This window comes from Haemaphysalis longicornis, unplaced genomic scaffold, assembly GCF_048455015.1.
Source record: "Haemaphysalis longicornis isolate Haplotype H1 unplaced genomic scaffold, Haemaphysalis longicornis Haplotype H1 scaffold_150, whole genome shotgun sequence".
Lineage (NCBI taxonomy): Eukaryota > Metazoa > Arthropoda > Arachnida > Ixodida > Ixodidae > Haemaphysalis > Haemaphysalis longicornis.
In genome coordinates this window covers 279,224-296,676 of record NW_027526258.1, presented here as the reverse complement: position 1 = coordinate 296,676, position 17,453 = coordinate 279,224, and the positions used below count along the sequence as shown (strand labels likewise).

Below are 17,453 nucleotides of genomic sequence, written 5' to 3'. Positions count from 1 at the left end.
AGGAACTTGCTTTATGCCCTAATCAACTGTTTGTGTGGTTTGGCAAATGTGCACATTGCATGGCCTTACGTGGAGGCAAATAAAGTGTGAATATGATGTACCGCGCCTTTCACAATAGCCTGTGTAAGTTTCGCCTGTCAAAAAACTTTGAACGCCGCACCATTAGAGACGCTGTTTTTGCTTATTTGCAGGTTGACGCATTTATGAATACTTTTTCTGTTCTAGTGTTGTTGTGGGGCTAGATTTGCTGTTCTGCGAGTCTGCTTTGCCTAATAGGAGTGGTAGGAGTGTAAAGGAAGTGTAATGTTGAGAGCAGAATCTCGATTTTGTGCTGTGCATTGTGCAGGGATAGTGCGTGTACGGTGCAAATGCGCCCAAAGGAGAACATGCCAGCTGCTGGTGGAACTATGGTCTGCTAGACAAAGAACCACCAAGCTGCTGCACCTTGTTACACTATTTCTGGATAGCCCAGTTCTATTTCGATGTACTTGACGTTTGTGTTTAGCAGACTTCAGTTTGGCATGCTGCAAGATATATATAAATGAAGCACTTTGTTAACTGTTGCTAGAGAATGTTTAATCACTCTAGTCCTGCAATGTAGTACAATGCATACGGCCAGTTCTTCCTGCTGTGAATCTGTTCTGTGTTACATTGAGACCTTGAATTCTGTGCTAATCGCTGCACATAGTAGGGTCAAACAGAAGCCCAGAAATTTAGAGTGAAAATCTGGTGTAGTCTTTTTTTATTAGCATTAAGTTTTTCTATGTGGGAATATCATGTAGCGGTGTATTGAATTTTGATATAACAGTGTAGCAACACCCAAAGCAAAATGTGAAATTTTCAGGGCAATTTTTTTTATTACTCTGGCAAGATATTTTTCTTTTTGAATTTTGTGCTTTATAGGGTGTTCATTGATTGAAGTGGGAGTGAAGGGCAGGTTGAAGATGGGAGGGATGCAGGCAAGGGAGGCTGGTTAGCTTCTAGGTACAAGAGGCAGAGTGGTTCTGTTTTTGTGCGAAAGGGGCATGCTCCTGTGTGACCTTGCACTCTGATCGCCTAGTGTGGTGTGTTGTGCACATTTTGGCCTAAACCATGCAGTCTGGCTCCTCAAGGGATGCATGCATGTGATGCCGAATTGGAGCATGTTTTCTCTTGTTGAAGTGGTCTGCTTATGGAGGCTGCGCATTTCACGATGTGGACTGGCGTGCTTTTCGACCATGCCGCCCCCATTGTGCTGGTTATTCAGCTGTGCATAGTTGCAGTGAGCAGGTGCGTGCGCATGGCACCATCTTTTGTGTTATGTTGCCTTCTGCTGTTTGGTACTCAGGGAGGCTGTGCCTTCACTTTGTTGCACCTTGGCAGATTGAGCCTTGATTAAGCCTTATTTGTTTATTCCTTGTTTACTGTTGTGTGCTGCTAACTCCCCCGCATGGATGTTGCATGCGAGCAAAATAGTTTGGCTGCTCATTTCGCTTGTGGCTCGTCTGTCCCAATCGATTCTTCTGTCTTTCTGGCCGAAGTAAAGGTGGGAGCGCCTCTCATTTTGTGTCACATGCACGACAGTCAGTTTTTGCATTGTGTTTTGCTCCTCTTTGGGAAATAAAGGAATGCCACCTTGAATCATGAGCTGCGACTGCATTCTGCCTGAATATTCATTCAGATGTCACCATAGCTGGCATAGGGCTTTTTTATGCTTCACGCAGGCTTCCTGTATGGGCACTTGCAAAATTGGGGGGGGGAACTCGTGGTAAACAATGTTAGCTCATGTTAAAATGTCAAATAATGTGCACTTTCAGCTAAGGTCGCCCACATACTTATTCGGTGAGTGCCTTTTGTCTCTGGCCTGTATGCCGATGCGTGTCATATTGTCACGAAGCCAGAGACGACGCAGTTGTCTTGAAGGAAAACACGTTCACTGGAGCGAACTTGTGCTCCCCTAACAACTCAAACAATACACATGCGGCGAAGCAGCAGTCAACAAAGTGACGTGCGGGCGAGCGTCGACGATCGGAATGCTATGGCGTCTGCTCTGCAGGCTTTTATCTTTCGGCGCAAGTGTTTCTGGAATCGTCGATTTACATCCACAACATTGTAGATCAGAGAAGATTATTCTGGGCTGGTGACGTTAACACGAAACAGTCTGCTTATCTGAATGAGATAGCCCGTACTGCATAACAGTAAAGAATGCAAGACACGCTTCGCTTGACACAGATAACAGAGCCGGGCGTAGCCGGCAGTAAAAACAATCGGTGAATAAACAAACGCATACATGGTTCGCGGCATTACCCCCCCTCTACGAGTGCATCGACCCGATGCTAAAACAAAAGACAGTCCGAACAAACAACAAAAAGTCCGTCATCTTGCATAGTAAGGTTTCAAGGGAACCACGTGGACTTCGGGCCGAGTGCGTCGTAGTGATGTTCTGGAATCACCATCGGGGATCACCTCGTAGGTAAGTTGGCTGACACGTCGTAGAATCTGGTAGGGTCCAAAATACCGTCGCACAAGCTTCCCACTGAGTCCGCCTCGTCGGATGGGAGTCCAAACCCAAACACAATCGCCTGAGTGGTACTCAGCTTCTCGGATCCGAGCTGCTGGTCCGTTGTATGAACTCGAACGAGCTGGCGGGCCTCTTCTGCACGCTGAAGGTATCCCTGGACGTCGGGGTTGAGGGTATCGTCTTCTACATGCGGAAGCATGGCGTCAAGCATTGTGGTTGGCCATCTTCTGTAGACAAGCTCGAACAGCGTCATCTGTGTAATCTCCTGGATAGCCGTGTTGTATGCAAATGTGACATACGGGAGCACTTCATCCCAAATCTTATGTTCAACGTCAACGTACATTGACAGCATATCTGCGATTGTCTTGTTCAGACGTTCCGTTAGACCGTTCGTTTGGGGGTGGTACGCCGTCGTTCTTTTGTGGTCCGTGTTGCTGTAGCGCAATATTCCTTGCATCAGCTCCGCAGTAAAGGCCGTTCCGCGGTGCGTGATTAGGACTTCCGGGGCTCCATGTCGCAGCATAACTTGGCTTATGAAGAACTTTGCGACTTCCAGTGTTGTCCCCCTCGGAAAAGCGGCGGTCTCTGCGTAGTGCGTCATGTAGTCTGTTGCTACGACAATCCACTTGTTCTCAGATCGTAACGTAGGAAACGGGCCCAGTAGGTCCATTCCAATCTGTTGGAAGGGCCTCGATCGGACGGCGATCGGCTGCAGGAGTCCGGCGGGTATCGTCAGTGGCGTTTTTCGTCGCTGGCAGTCACGGGAGCTCCGGACGTAGTGGGTGACGTCGGATGTAAGGCGGGGCCAGTAGTACTTCGCTTTGATTTTTCCAATTGTGCGGCCTGTCCGAGATGTCCGGAAGATGGGTCGTCGTGGCACGCTTCCAAAATATCGTCACGAAGTTCTGCGGGGATGACAAGAAGGTAATTCGTTCTTGTTCCGGGGCTGAAATTCTTCTTCACTAGAACGGAGTTTTTCAGGCTGAATGCTGGTAAGCTGCGTTTGAAGGTTCTAGGTACGGCGACGTTGCATCCCTCGAGGTAGCCGATTATGACGCGTAAGTCGGGGTCGGCACGCTGCTGGGCGGCCAGGTCGCTCTCCGTCACGATTCCGAAGAACGCGCTGTCTTCATCCGAGTCTTGTAGTGGTGGGTCGACGGGGGCGCGCGACAGGCAGTCGGCGTCGGAGTGTTTCCTGCCGGATTTATAGACGACTGTAACGTCGCACTCCTGCAGGCGCAAGCTCCACCGCCCAAGACGGCCAGAGGGGTCCTTCTATTTGGCGAGCCAACACAGCGCGGTGGTTTGTCACAACCTTGAATGGTCTTCCATACACATATGGGCGAAATTTTGAAATCGCCCATATAATTGCCAGGCACTCTTTCTCAGAGGCAGAGTAGTTTTTCTCCTCCTTCGACAGACCACGGCTGGCATAGGCGATTACCTTTTCGCAACCGTTTTTTTTTTGGACGAGGACGGCACCCAAGCCTATATCACTGGCGTCCGTGTGCATTTCCGTTTCGGCATTTTCATCGAAATGAGCGAGTGCGGGCGAGCTTTGCAGGCATTTTTGCAGCTCGCATAATGCTTTTTCATGGTCGTTTTCCCAGCTATAGGGGTGCTATCTTTCGTCAAGCGTGTCAGTGGCTCTGCAATGCGTGCGAAGTTTGCGACGAAGCGCCGGTAGTATGCGCACAGTCCGAGAAATCTTCGCATGCCCTAATTGTCTTTCCGCCTTGGGAAGTTGGCAATGGCTGAAGTTCTTGCCGGGTCAGGTAGGACGAGCTCCCGCGGCGTTGACGACGTGGCCCAGAAACTTGAGCTCCTCGTACGCGAAAAGGCACTTTTCAGGCTTCAGCGTTAACCCCGACGTGCGAATGGCCTCGAGTACAGCCTCCAACCTTGCAAGGTGTTCATCGAAAGTCCGGGCGAATACCACAACGTCGTCGGTATACGAGGGAGGTGTGCCACGACCCAGCAAGCCACGGAAATCCATAGGATTATAGGATATCCACAAATGGCACTAACATCCAACGTGATTTTAGAACATCTCTGCGATGTCCATACAATGTTTCACCTGAGATAATTTTTTGTGAACATCCATGCGATATCATTGCAGGTGTGTTATTTAAACATAATTTTTGCGATGTCACTTGGATGTCAACAAGTTTACGTTTTTTTTTTTTTTTTTTCAAATATGGGTTACTCGTCTTTGTAGGGATGTATAATACATCCCTATAAAGGAATGCCACCTTGAATCATGAGCTGCGACTGCATTCTGTCTGAATAGACGACTGTAACGTCGCACTCCTGCAGGCGCAAGCTCCACGTACCGCCCAAGACGGCCAGAGGGGTCCTTCTAATTGGCGAGCCAACACAGCGCGGTGGTTTGTCACAACCTTGAATGGTCTTCCATACACATATGGGCGAAATTTTGAAATCGCCCATATAATTGCCAGGCACTCTTTCTCAGAGGCAGAGTAGTTTTTCTCCTCCTTCGACAGACCACGGCTGGCATAGGCGATTACCTTTTCGCAACCGCTTTTTTTTTTTGGACGAGGACGGCACCCAAGTCTATATCACTGGCGAATACCACAACGCCACAACGCCAATTAGAAGGGTCAGAGAGGAAATTTTTCCATGTTCGACAAACGTTTTCTCGCACATGCTTCTTCCGGACATCTCGGCACAGGCCGCACAATAGACCCTATGCATAAGGTCCCTAAAATTACTAAGGTAGCGCCATCTTTAGATCTCGCCGCCTTTCGCCCTCGCCCGCGCTCCTCTCTTAAGCCCGTTCTACATGGAGCGAATTTCGCATGCGAATCCGCTGGAACGAACATTCGCACTTGCGAAGTTCGCAATGCCTGGAACTGTCGTCTACATGGGGCCTGCGAACGCCGCGATTTTCGCATTTCAGATGCGCCTTGTTTGCAGACTGAATTAAGTTTGCCACCAGCAAAGGTTGTTGTGATTTTAACAAGGGTGGTTTTATTTTACTTTCTTGGCAAGTTGTTTCTGCCTGGTTTGCGGTAAATATAAGTTTATTTGCGGTTTTATATAAGAATCACCGATTCTTTATCAATATATGCACACACAGCAGAAAAGACAAACGTTTTGGTGTGCCCGCGCTTTTGTCGCGCTCATACAAGCAACGCCATCTGGTTTCCAAGCGTGCAAGTGGTACCGAGCTGTGCTCCTATTGGCCGCAGGTCCGGCCCCTCTACGCCGCACACGCCGCACGAGCGGCGTTTGCTCATCCGCTTCAAATGTTTGGCACTTTGCCGCAGCAACGAAAAAAGGTGGTTTTGCCGCACGAGCGGCGCCGCATCAGCGAATTCGCAGGCGAAATCGCTCCATGTAGTACGGGCTTTACTTCGTTTTTTGCCATTTTCTTTTTCGCCGGCGAACGCCGCGCGCCATTGGCCAAGGGAAAAGTCACGTGGTTTTGTTTTTTTTTGCTCCGCCGCCGGGTCGCCTCGCCGATGCCTCGCCGGCTGGGACATTGCGCAACGCCGCCGCTGCGACGCCATTGCTGGCTTCCGAGCCACCGTCGCCACCGTGCTTCAGTACCGGAATTAGCTGCTCGCTTCGAAAAAATGTCGCACCGGTGTCGTTTTAGGTTGCTTCTCGGTGTCGATGTGTTGTGCCTTAGGCAGCGCGAATATCGTCAGGCAGGGCACAAGACTTCGTTATTCCGTCCGGGAAACGCGACGCAGAAAGGAGAAAAGTTTGGTTGCATAGATTTGAACGGGCATACTTCAGGCCGACGCTACCATCACTCTTTTGCGAGGTAAGTTTCTGAATGCTTGTTCTTGCTCTGTTAAATTCTGCGCGAGCTTGAGCGGTCACTTACGAAGAAATGCGTATTCCCTTCGCGACCGTCGTCCACGCTTTGTTCTGAGTAGGCATTGCGCGCAGCGCCGAGTTCGTCCCGTCGTAAGCTTTGGTTTGGATAAGAGGCCGTGTATTTGTCATGTGCGCGCTTAACTTCCAGCATCAATATCAGCGGCGTAGCATGTTCAGTCAGTTGTCGTAAGGGTTTCGTGACGCGAGAATTGTTCACCTGAATTCATGCTTGTTTTGGCCGACGGCAGCTTGCGTCTGACCATGTATCGTGTGCGTTCCGAGTGAGTGTACGCTAGCTCTTTTTGGCGTGAAGTCATGTTTTGTGTGTTAGCTACCCGGGTGGTATTATAATCCCGTTGTTATGACATCGGAGTGATTTGCTGCGTAATATGGGCTTGGTCGGTGCGGCGCAAATTGAGGCTGTTGCGAGAAAAAAAAAATGCGGCTAGGTAAAGCAATTTAAGGTCAGCTAATATAGTGACCGCGCCGTTGACGTACGTTTGATGCGCAATTTCTGTTATCGCTTTATTAAATTCGCGCACGTTTGAATGAGCACGTCAAATGCATATTCGCACCGTAACGGCTGTACGCCCTTTCTTCCGTGTATGCACAGAGGAACGTTAATTACGACTTACGTTTGCATTACACGTGATGCCGTACATTTGCAGTGTGCGCGCTTACTTCATCTTAGTAGTCAATGGCGCAGCGTATCCAGTCATTGCGATTTGAACCAAAACACACTGGGCGACTATATTATTTTCAGCAGACGTATTTTTGTCCAGCAAAGCGCTTGCTAAACGGGTTTAGTGTATCGAGTTGAGCGGACGCGGCACTGAGCAGATGCGCGAACACGAATTTGACCATGCTACGGTAGAACAGTCACTAACTCCCTTCTGCAATGCATTATTGCCTATATTTGCGGAGTGTTTGTGGCGCATCTTAAACTCGGTGGCGACATTTCTTTTCCCTTCTCAATAGGATTATTTCACGGATCAATTTGAGCAACGGATATTGGAGAAGCTTGGCGTTAAAAAAACTAAACCCAAATGCCACTCCCAACATTTTTTCTCACGGAAAGCCACGTCAGCAGCACAAGCCACCTGCACGACGTCATTACGGACGTTTGTTCCAATAAAATATCTATTTGCTGGCACCAATTCATTTTTGTGATTTATTGTTTTCTCTTGATAATCATCGTGACATTGGTCCTCTTTCGAATTTCTTTCGGGTGTATCCCTGTGTTAGTGCAATGTACAAATCTGCCAGAATATATCCCAGCACAAAACAATTCTGTCCAGGCGCCTCCATTAATAACGGCTGTAAACGACCGCGCCCGATGAAAAAACGTATTGCATGATTAATTAACTGCAGTAACTAGTTACATAATTTGTACCTAGAGGGACTGTAATTTCAGTTTACCCGATCGATTGATCGCAGTCTTCTCTGGCGCGTATTCCCAGAATTACAAGTCTGCGTTTTTCACTAGGTTCGCACATGAACGTACGGCCGCGAGTGTAGTTTAGTGTATCCGGCTGCGAAGTCGGGGAAGCAGGGGCTTTTCACGTCGCTGTACGTGCACACACGCACAACAGCATGTGTATGTTTTTAGTCTACTCACAGCAGCCTATAACGACATGAAGGTGAAGGAAACATTTCTACAAAAACGGCAAAGCACTCTAAACTGCGCATAATTAAGGTAGGCTGTAGGTCGTTAGTAAAAGCGGGCGCAGAGTGAACGCCGCTGAGGATACACAATTATCGCAAGAAAGGCGAGTGCAAGGACGCCAGCGCAGCGCTCGAACTACGGCATTTGCGAATGAAGCGCACTGTATACTGCCGCGAACCGTGCGCAAGACCTCTGTGCAGTGATTGCACGACCACAGTCATGCGAATGCAAGAACGGAACTACCGTAACAGAGCAGTTTGAAATGTCCACGCTCGATCCTTTCGCATTCACGAGCTATCCTGAGGTGTTACAGAATGCCGCACACGTAAACAAAAACCGCGCTGTGCGTATGCGCCAGCGGCATCCGCCCCGCAAATATCCCCTTGTAGACAAAAATATAAAACAAAACACTATCACTCAGTGCCTGTTGGTAAAACGGGGCTCTAGAAATCCTATAAATGCTACCAAAGAGCGATTTCGGCGCGAAAACAAGAGCAAACTGCAGCGAGCGCCCTGAAGCGTAGCGAGGGCGTCTGCTCTCAAGTGGCCAACAAATATGGCGGCCCCGCCGCGGAGTTAAAGGGACGGCGGCGCCGCGGGTGAGGGGAGAGAAAAAAGAGGAGGGCAGCGGAGAAGGAGGGAGCAGTTGGCGCTACCTTAGTTCTTTCAGGGACCTTACCTATGCAAAATGCGCCCCGCCATCTCACGTCGACTCCGGTAACTAGGTCCGCCATTTTGGTACGGTCGTTTGAAACCGAAACCAATTAGCAAAACATAGAAGGCGGGCATTGACCGCTCTTGGTGATGGACTACAATGCCGGAGCATTGCTTCGTGCCGCAGAGCACGCAATGCAGAATTACCGGTTCAAATGGAGAAAAGGTACGTGAAGTTCCACGCTTTTGAACGAACTTTGTGACGCGAACTGTGCCGGCGCGAGCAACCTTTGTGACACGCTGGGCGCGGTGCGCTTGGAGCGAATATTTGTCGTTGGTTCGCTAAGCGCGGGGTTCCGTAGTCGCTGTCCGTATGAAAAATACAGCTGCGTTGGAGTTCTCTTGTCCAGCCTTTGTATTCTAAATGAAGCCTCAGCGTGCGCCGCCTATTCACGCGACTGAGAGCGGCGCTCGACCGGGAAAACAGTACCACACGTTGCCAAAATTAGGCTGTTTCTTTACTCGTCCCTGTGGCTCTGCGCCCGCTTCATTTCATTGTTAAATGGTACCGCTTAGCCCCTACACGAGCCTTTATCTTACCTAGGGCTGTAAACAAACTTTTCTTGTCGCACTACGCCGTCGAAAATTTCCTCTGTGGCGGGCGCGCACGGTTTGGGAGTGTGTTGTTGGTTTCTTCCCAAGTAGCACCAAAACATTAGAAGAACGTAATTTTTTTGTTTGGTGTTAACGTTAGAGCAATGTTCTTAATGTCATTTTTTTGAAATGTTTAACTAATGTTGTCAAAAACGTTACAATAATGTTTTGGAAAACATTATTTAAACGTCTACAAAACATTTTTACAACATATTATTAATGTTAGCGTTACATTTCCCTAACGTTGCAGCGAACAATCTAATAACGTTCAAAAAACGTTTAAAAACAATGGAAAACGTTACATCAATTTTCGCCAAACGTCATGCGAACAGTAAGAAAACATTTATACAACAAATAAATACTTTTGGAGTTGCGTTTACCTAACGTTGCAGAAACAAGCTAGAAAACATTTTAAGAACAACTAAAAACGTTACAGTAACGTTTCGTGAAACATTATTGGAACTGTGAGGAAGCATTTCGACAACATATTAATTATGTTGGATTTACATTTACCTAACGTTGCAGAAAACATGCTTGAAACGATTTTTTAACATTTCAAAACCTTTTCAGAATGTGGACCAGGAACGTTACAGTGACGTTTTTCCAAACGTGTGGAATGTATATCGTTGAGCATTGTTTCTGTTATCCCCGTATACCGGATACGATATATTTTAAATCATTTTCAAAATAACAAGGAAAAGTAAAATTTCAAACAAAATTTTATTTCATTTTGCATGGTTACATATATTTTTTTTATTTACATTCCATTGCTGCTGCTGCGCATGAGAGGCTATGGATAGCACACTTAGGAAGAGGCTCCATCCAGGGGCTGGCTGCGTCTGTGTGGAAAAAGCAAACAATTTCTACTGCAGTACGCTGCAGCAGTAGGCTGTTTTTGCGCGAAAAAGTAATTGCCCCCTAAGGATTTGTTTAGTTCAAAAGAGCGCACACACGCACACACTAAATGAAGAGTAAACGAACAAGCAGCTACGCAGCAACTCTTGCTAATCATATAAAAGAAAGCGCACAAAATTTTGGGTCACCTGACTCCCAACTTGAATCCCCCGAGTTCACTGTTGCTTGCTTGCGAAGTTTTATGTCTTCTGCATGGTCCATATATTTTTATTATGCAGAGATTAGGATGAAAATCATTTAAATATAAATGCACTATTAAATTTTGAGAATATCAGTTTATTCTTACCTTGTGGGTTCCTGTGAGCCCAATATTTTCAAAGCGGAGCCAGTCACCAAAAATGTGGCCCGCTATCGACTGTGGCCTGGGTCACACCCGCAGCAGCTGGAAACATAGGGTGCGACTAGTTATGGGCTGCATAGCAGTTCATAAATTGAACTACTAAAACAAATCAAAATACGCTCTCAGAAATTTTATACACTCACCAAATACTACTAGGGGATGGACTCTAAGCCTCTCGGACCTTTTTCTTCTTTTCTTCCTGTCCAACTGTATATAGATGACAGCTACCTGAATCGAAACAACAAATATGAAAATTCGCTTGGTTGTAGAAGCGATGTTTGCTCCTCCAGTCCGGCAGATATTTCACCTAAAAAAGAACACAAAGTGCTAAAAGGTATTACAGATGGGTCACACAAAAGAACACACCCATTAAACACGAATGTGTATAAATGGTCCAAGTTTACTTACATAATAAAGGGAACCAAAGTGGGAATTCATAAACGAACAACTTAGATCCTAGTCTTTCTCAGCACTGGAAAAAGTTGTTTCGCATGTTTTAATACATGCTTGGAGCAGGCTAGGGGAAAAAATGAGGAAGAATTTGAGCATTTTACAACAACCGGGGCATTCTTTTTCTTTTTTTTTTGCAAGAATGTAGGAAGGTTCAGTTTTTCAGTCAAAGCCATGCGCATCATTGCAGCAACTAAATTTGTTAGCGTTCACTTTAACCACGGTTTTTGTTTTCTCACGCTCGGCGTAGTTACTTCGTCATATGAAACGCACCCTGTTATTCATCACTGCTGAGCATTTACAGGATTTTTCAAAAGTTGGGAAGTGCGCCTGGAACCACGGAAGTAAAAGCCTTTGATTCAAGCTGTTCGAAACCGCACCACCGATGGACAGTACTACTAGAACTAGCCTTTTTGCCAGAAGCATGTCCGTTTAATTTCGGCGAACGACGGCTGTGCATGCTCAATGCGGCCGCAATGAAAGCGTGTTGGTTCCAAACTTCTGACAAAGTACAGCCGGTAAAACGCTTGTCTATAACAGCGATTTCTACTTCAACCAGCTACATCCGAAAACTGCCGAAACATACTCATTCCAAACATATCGGAGGCAAAAGCGAAGGCCTAAGACTTCAGAATTCCGCAGTACTTTTATTCAAATCCGGCTCAGGCGGGGCAGGATAGAGCTGAGAGTACGAACGCTGTGTTATAGACAAGCCTTTCACCGGCTGTACGTGCAGTAGACAAAATTTTGTATCCAGAGTGACCTCTTTTGGGCGGAACGGGTCCCTTTAGAGGGATTGGGTGATCGCTAGCATGACCTAGTACCTCCCACACCTCCTACCCCCAATTACCCCCTTCGGATCTTTATCGGCTGCCCTGGTCCTTCCAGCTCCTGTTGTGCTGTGCGTTATCGATTTAATTCGCTTTTCCATTTTGATTGGCTAACCCGCTAGCAATTTACACAATTGAGCAATATTTACTTACCGATTTCTATGGTTTCGGGATTGGCACTCATAGTCGATGAACTCCGCGGCTTTCCCGGTTTGAGGGTATCTTGAAAACCATAGCCTGCAATGAAAGTGACTTCGACTCTTTACCAGTTGCTATTTACCAGCCTTTTGGGGTGCATTTCTCACAACTCAAGAGCGCGCTATGCTACTTAATGCATTTCAAAAATGTAAGTCTCAAACGAACGCATGTGCTCGAACAGCGCACTTTTTTCCACCCTCTGTGACACCTTCAGCCCTCAAAGTGCCCCTTTCTAACAAAGTTGGCTGTATAGTCACGCAGGTTGTCTGGTTGCTTATCGCCAGCGAAGAGAGCTACGACAAAAGGCTCAGGTTTGCAGCTTTTAACAGTAGCCCAGAAGTTTGACGAACTTTTCGCGATAGGTACACTATCATACCACGCTAACCAGCAGCAAAATAGGCTACCAAGGGGTGCATTCGGACCAGTTCATTTGCATTAGTGTCGACTATATTCCGAAGTAGCTTGCACCTCCCCCCCCCCCCCTTTTTTTTGTTCACGTTAAAACCCCGTTCCCAACATGATTATCGCATCGCCAGGCAATTAAGGGCAAACGTAATGTTTTTTTTTTTTTTTTTCAAAATTTAGCACAACGAACTAGCGTGAGACGCACATTATTTTGTTTCGCATGCCCATGCCGCTACCTCACTTGCCAGACTGAAGTGAAAATCATTCGAATGTGCGCGAGGTTAGTTTTCCGAATTCACTTTGCACAAGGCGCGCAAAAAACGTTTCCATGCAACCCGTAACATCGATTCTTCCATCAATACTGTCTAGTATATTTCACCAAACATATCAGGCCCGTTCACACGAAGCGACGCGATTTCGGGAGCTTTTGCCGCCCGGCGACGGTTTTGTCGTTTGGTCTCGGCCAATTTGTCGCCGCGAAAGAAATGGCGTTGCTTCGTCGCAAGTGTGCACGGGCCTATAAGCAAGAAAATACTCACGAGCTGCTCCTGCACACCTTCCTTGTTTTCCTTGTATGTCGCTCACATTGCTCAAACGCTGCCTCTGGCGCTTCAATTTCAATATCCAGCGATTAAACGGGTCTCGGTTGGAGAGACCATAGAGAAAGATATAACTCCGTCGAACAGACTACGACTGAACAAGCATGCGCTTGCGCAGATACTTACGTCTACAACTGCAGTGTGCCAGGTAAACGATCCGGTGCAACGACTGGAGCTGGGTACGCACCGTAAAGCGGGATTCACACGACGGAGAAACCCTCTCTTTTTGGCCCGCGGGACCCGCTCACGTGACCGGTTTTAGGCTCCGCCCCTCGGTGGGGATAGCACGCGGTGGCTCCGCGAAAGAAAATGCCTCCGCGTGTTTTCGCTCGACGGCGGTGGCCCTCGGCGGGGAATAAAACCTGTTCCTCGGCGCTGTCGTCTGCTACTCACTCCGCGTAGCTCCGCACGTGTGGATGCGCCGCCAGGCCGGATAATCCGGTCACGTGCTGTTGACGTCACATATCCGTCCGCCTCCGTGAGAGGGTTCCTCCGTCGTGTGAATCCCGCTTAACGCACGGGGTACGGGGTCCTCTCGGCAGTGGCGAGAAAAGACCCCTTCGGCCCTTGCCCTTTTTTCTTTCCCTCTCATATGGGGCGAGAAGGCAAGCAACTTTCCGCAGCCGCTGTCTGCGGCTGAAACCTGTCTGAACAAACAAAAAGCCGTGGGGGGATGCTACACAAAGAAACGTCGCACAATGCGACGGGACACTTATCCACCCGCCCTTGGGGACAGCGCCACGGGGTTCGCCTTTTACATTCCATAGTGAAGACAGCCTTACCTGCTCGTCTCGACGAACAGAATGAGGAGGACTCGCGAGCAAGATTTAACATTATTTCATAAGGCATGACTTTGAACGAAACTGATCGATCGTGATGCACGAATCAAGGAATGCTTCATAACCAAACATGAAATACGAGTGGCTACACGTCCAGTTTTATAGTAGTCCGGGATGTAGAGAGAAAATTTGTGAAAAACACCAGTGACATTTTTTTTTGTAAACTAGAACTTAAACGTTTTGATTCACTAGTCAGAAATATGATGCTTCGATGAAAAAAGAATTCTGGGCAACTTAACCAGTCCGGCTGCAGGTGCGTACTGCTGTGTGGTCACATAACTACAAAAAAGGTTGTTTTTTTTATGCTTTAACCAAGCGAGTTACCCCTGCAGCCTTGAGCACTGTTAGCGAACACGATTACGTAATTTAATTCTCGCCTGATCGCCGATAAAGCATGCCTTCGCCAGAAACGCCTTCGCACATGGAGTCCCCCCCTCCCCCGTTAAACGGCTCCGAAAATTACAGTCTCACGACTAGAAATAATGGGATATCATTTCACAGTTAAATCACTGGATATTACGCAACACGGCTAGAAAGTGCTGTTTCTAATGTTTTCTAAAATGTTTTCTGAGTGAATCTAGAGCAATCTCTCCCCTGCCCAAAGAACCACAACGTAATAGGAAATAAGCCAGAACGAGTAAAATCAATCGGCTTTATAATAGGTGTTGCTTGAAGTCTATTAAAGAAAAACATAACAATGGGCACAAATCGTAAGATAAACTTTTGAAACGCGGCATTAATAAAAACAATTCAGTAAGTGCAGTAAATAGTCTACCAAAATCAAAATACAACAATACGTTCAAAGCAAATAAGGCATACAAGAACCAGACAGAAGTCGGTGGCTGGTACCAACAAATATATTTTACATGACCTGCTCGAGATAGCGCACCGCTGGCGTTGTCTTATTACCTCTGTTTCCAGAAAACTGCTCGCGCACTGCTTGCGTACTCAAACGCTTCGTCGTCGTTTTCTACCGTCGTTGTCTTCTTCCATCGTGGCACGTTAGGAGCGCACTATACGAGTAACCATATCTGTTCTTGAAAATGTTTTCGCATCGAAATGCCTGTGATCCGAGACGTCCGTGCGTCGGAAAGCCCGTGCGCCGAAACGTGCTTCACCGAAATGTCCCAGACCCGGTCATAGCAGTAACAGGGAGACACTAGCTGTGATCGGATGATTCGTTTCATATTAGTTCGATGGCATAGGCGCCAACCAAGTGGGCGCTGAAAGGCTCGATCTTCCCGCCCTCTTCCCTCCACCCTCCCCATTTTTCGAAGGCTTCGTGTCTTTGTGCCGCACGCGAGGATGGGAAAAATATGGGTATGCAACTTTTCAACAACAAACGCAGCTCAAGGTGTTAAACGAAGTACGCGTAATTCGAGGCTAAATATTGCCCTTCGGCTGATTATCAGGAACGAATACTTCCTAATCGTCTTGCCCTTGCCTGTGTGAAGAATTCTGGCTTTGAGTTAGCAGAATGTCTGCAAGGCACAAAATGGGAAAAACGCCCGTCCGTACGAGATTTTTGGCGCACGTTAAAGATCCCGAGGTGGTCAAAATTAATCCGGAGCCCTCCACTACGGCGCGCCTCATCGCCTGCGTTGCATCGGCGCGTTAAACCCTACAATCCATCAACCAACAAGGCGTATTTACAGAACAGAAGGCCCCGCGCAGACCAAGAACGCCTGAGCTTCGTCTACTTCCTTTTCAATACATGTATGTACACCTCAGAGTCGATCTGAGCGCGCCCAGCGTCTTGTTTTGGCTACAATTAAGCACATGTCCGAGCAGGCTAGGCAATGGCGTTCGTGTCTCCTTCCTCTGTGGCTGACGCACCATAACAATACTGCTGTACTTTATATGGCTAATACGAAACAAAATAACGCGAAACTGCGGTGTCGCAGTTTCGCGTTGCATGTGCAGGGCAACTCTGGCTTTCACTGTAGGTGTGAGTTCGTTGCAAATCTACCAGATCATCCAATGGGTGTTAATTCGATCGCCGCATTGATAAGAAGTAGGCCTCACATTTTTGTTTTCTGCTCCAATAGCGCAGAATTTGTTGTGCAAACGTGACAGGGATGTAAAAATTACACATAAAACTATCAATTCCTATTACTTTTTCCAGCATTACTGTTTTTTAAAATAAATTTAGCGTTATGATGCTTACTGAAAATAGTTAAAAGCGTGTTTTCGTGTATATTTGAAGTAACCTGCATTTTACTTGCAAATCGCTGTTTCCCTGCAACAAGTGTGTTTCTCGATGACGCAAAGCACCTTCTGCTGCTCTGTGTTGTCGCTCTTTCTTGCGCTCGGTGCAGATGACAGACAAGAACAGGCTTTTGACGGACTTTCCCTGCGGGTTGTGAGAGGGGGAGCAAGCCCCCACTCACCGCGCTCACCCGCATGAAACCAACACCGAATGAAACACGCCTTGCAAAACGAGGGGAGGGGCGCTGGGCAACAATAGGACTGGTCATGAATAGGACCGGTTGTTGACGGAGCTATTCGGGTCCTTCAATGTCTCTGATTGAATTGAGGGAACAAAAGCAACTGAGGGGAAAGTCGCCTTCCCTGGGAAACGTTTAGCGCTGACTCGCAGCGGCCAAAAACCACAAGTGGTGCCCGATTGGGGCTGTAATTTATCCTCCTCAACATGCTCGCGGCTGGGCTCATAACACAAAATAAACACGCGCGCATACACACTTACAACCGTTGTCTCAGCGCATCTCCGGCGTCAAACTGCAGTCAAGCACTGAAATAATGTGGCTGCGATTTTTAAAAGCATTGGCGTAGCCAGGATTTTATACCGGGGGGGGGGGAGGTATTTGTTAGCCTCCCTTGCCGCCCTCACCCGTAAAGCTTACCCACTAAACTGCCTTTCTGTCTCTTCGTCACGATGTCTGCTAAGAACAGACAGTTGGTTTCATTCGCCTAGAGCGTCCTTTTTCTTTATTTCAAGCCTAATTCGAGATATCAACCAATTTAACAATGTAACAAGCGGGGACCTTATTTCAGGTCATAACATATAAGTTACGCCAGGGCTCGCGAGTTGAAGAAGTGGAAGGGGTTCGGACACAAGAAGCGCGGCACATTTACGCATTCGGAACAATTTCATATAGCTGCCTCTCGCTGCACATTGACTAGAGCTCTGATCTTTCTAATGTCAGGGGCCCAAACAGACATCTGTCCTCCTTAATTGTCTCTCCAGTCATCGACCAAGGCTTGTGACACTTCATCGAACTTTGTTTCCATGGCGCAACGCATGCTTTAGGAGCTGTGACGGGAGGTAACGGATGTTGCGTGAAGGCTGCGGAAAAGATTAAATCGAAAAGCTGAGAGAGGCACGCGTCGATCGCGGGAAAGAAGATAAAAAGGTGGCCTCTTTGGTACAAAAAAATATATACGTGACTGGCTGAACGAGCATGTGGCTTCCAGTGGTCTGTCAGCTTAAGACTGGTAATATGCTATTAGGAATTGTTGGCCCAAGAGCTACTCAAACGAGCCGGAAGTTTACCGCGGAAGACACGCCAGAGATAGCAGAATCGGTGGCGACA

At 47.5% G+C, this 17,453-nt stretch overlaps 1 long non-coding RNA gene across 1 annotated transcript; it reads right to left on the bottom strand.

Annotated features, from left to right (window-relative positions):
* Window positions 1-9,372: 9,372 nt before the first annotated feature.
* Window positions 9,373-13,067, bottom strand: LOC144165967 (uncharacterized). The gene is made up of 5 exons (XR_013321539.1): window positions 13,001-13,067; window positions 12,012-12,095; window positions 10,722-10,806; window positions 10,525-10,620; window positions 9,373-10,162 (listed from the first exon to the last, which is right to left on the bottom strand). It is a non-coding gene; the product is annotated as an uncharacterized LOC144165967 (long non-coding RNA).
* Window positions 13,068-17,453: the final 4,386 nt, after the last annotated feature.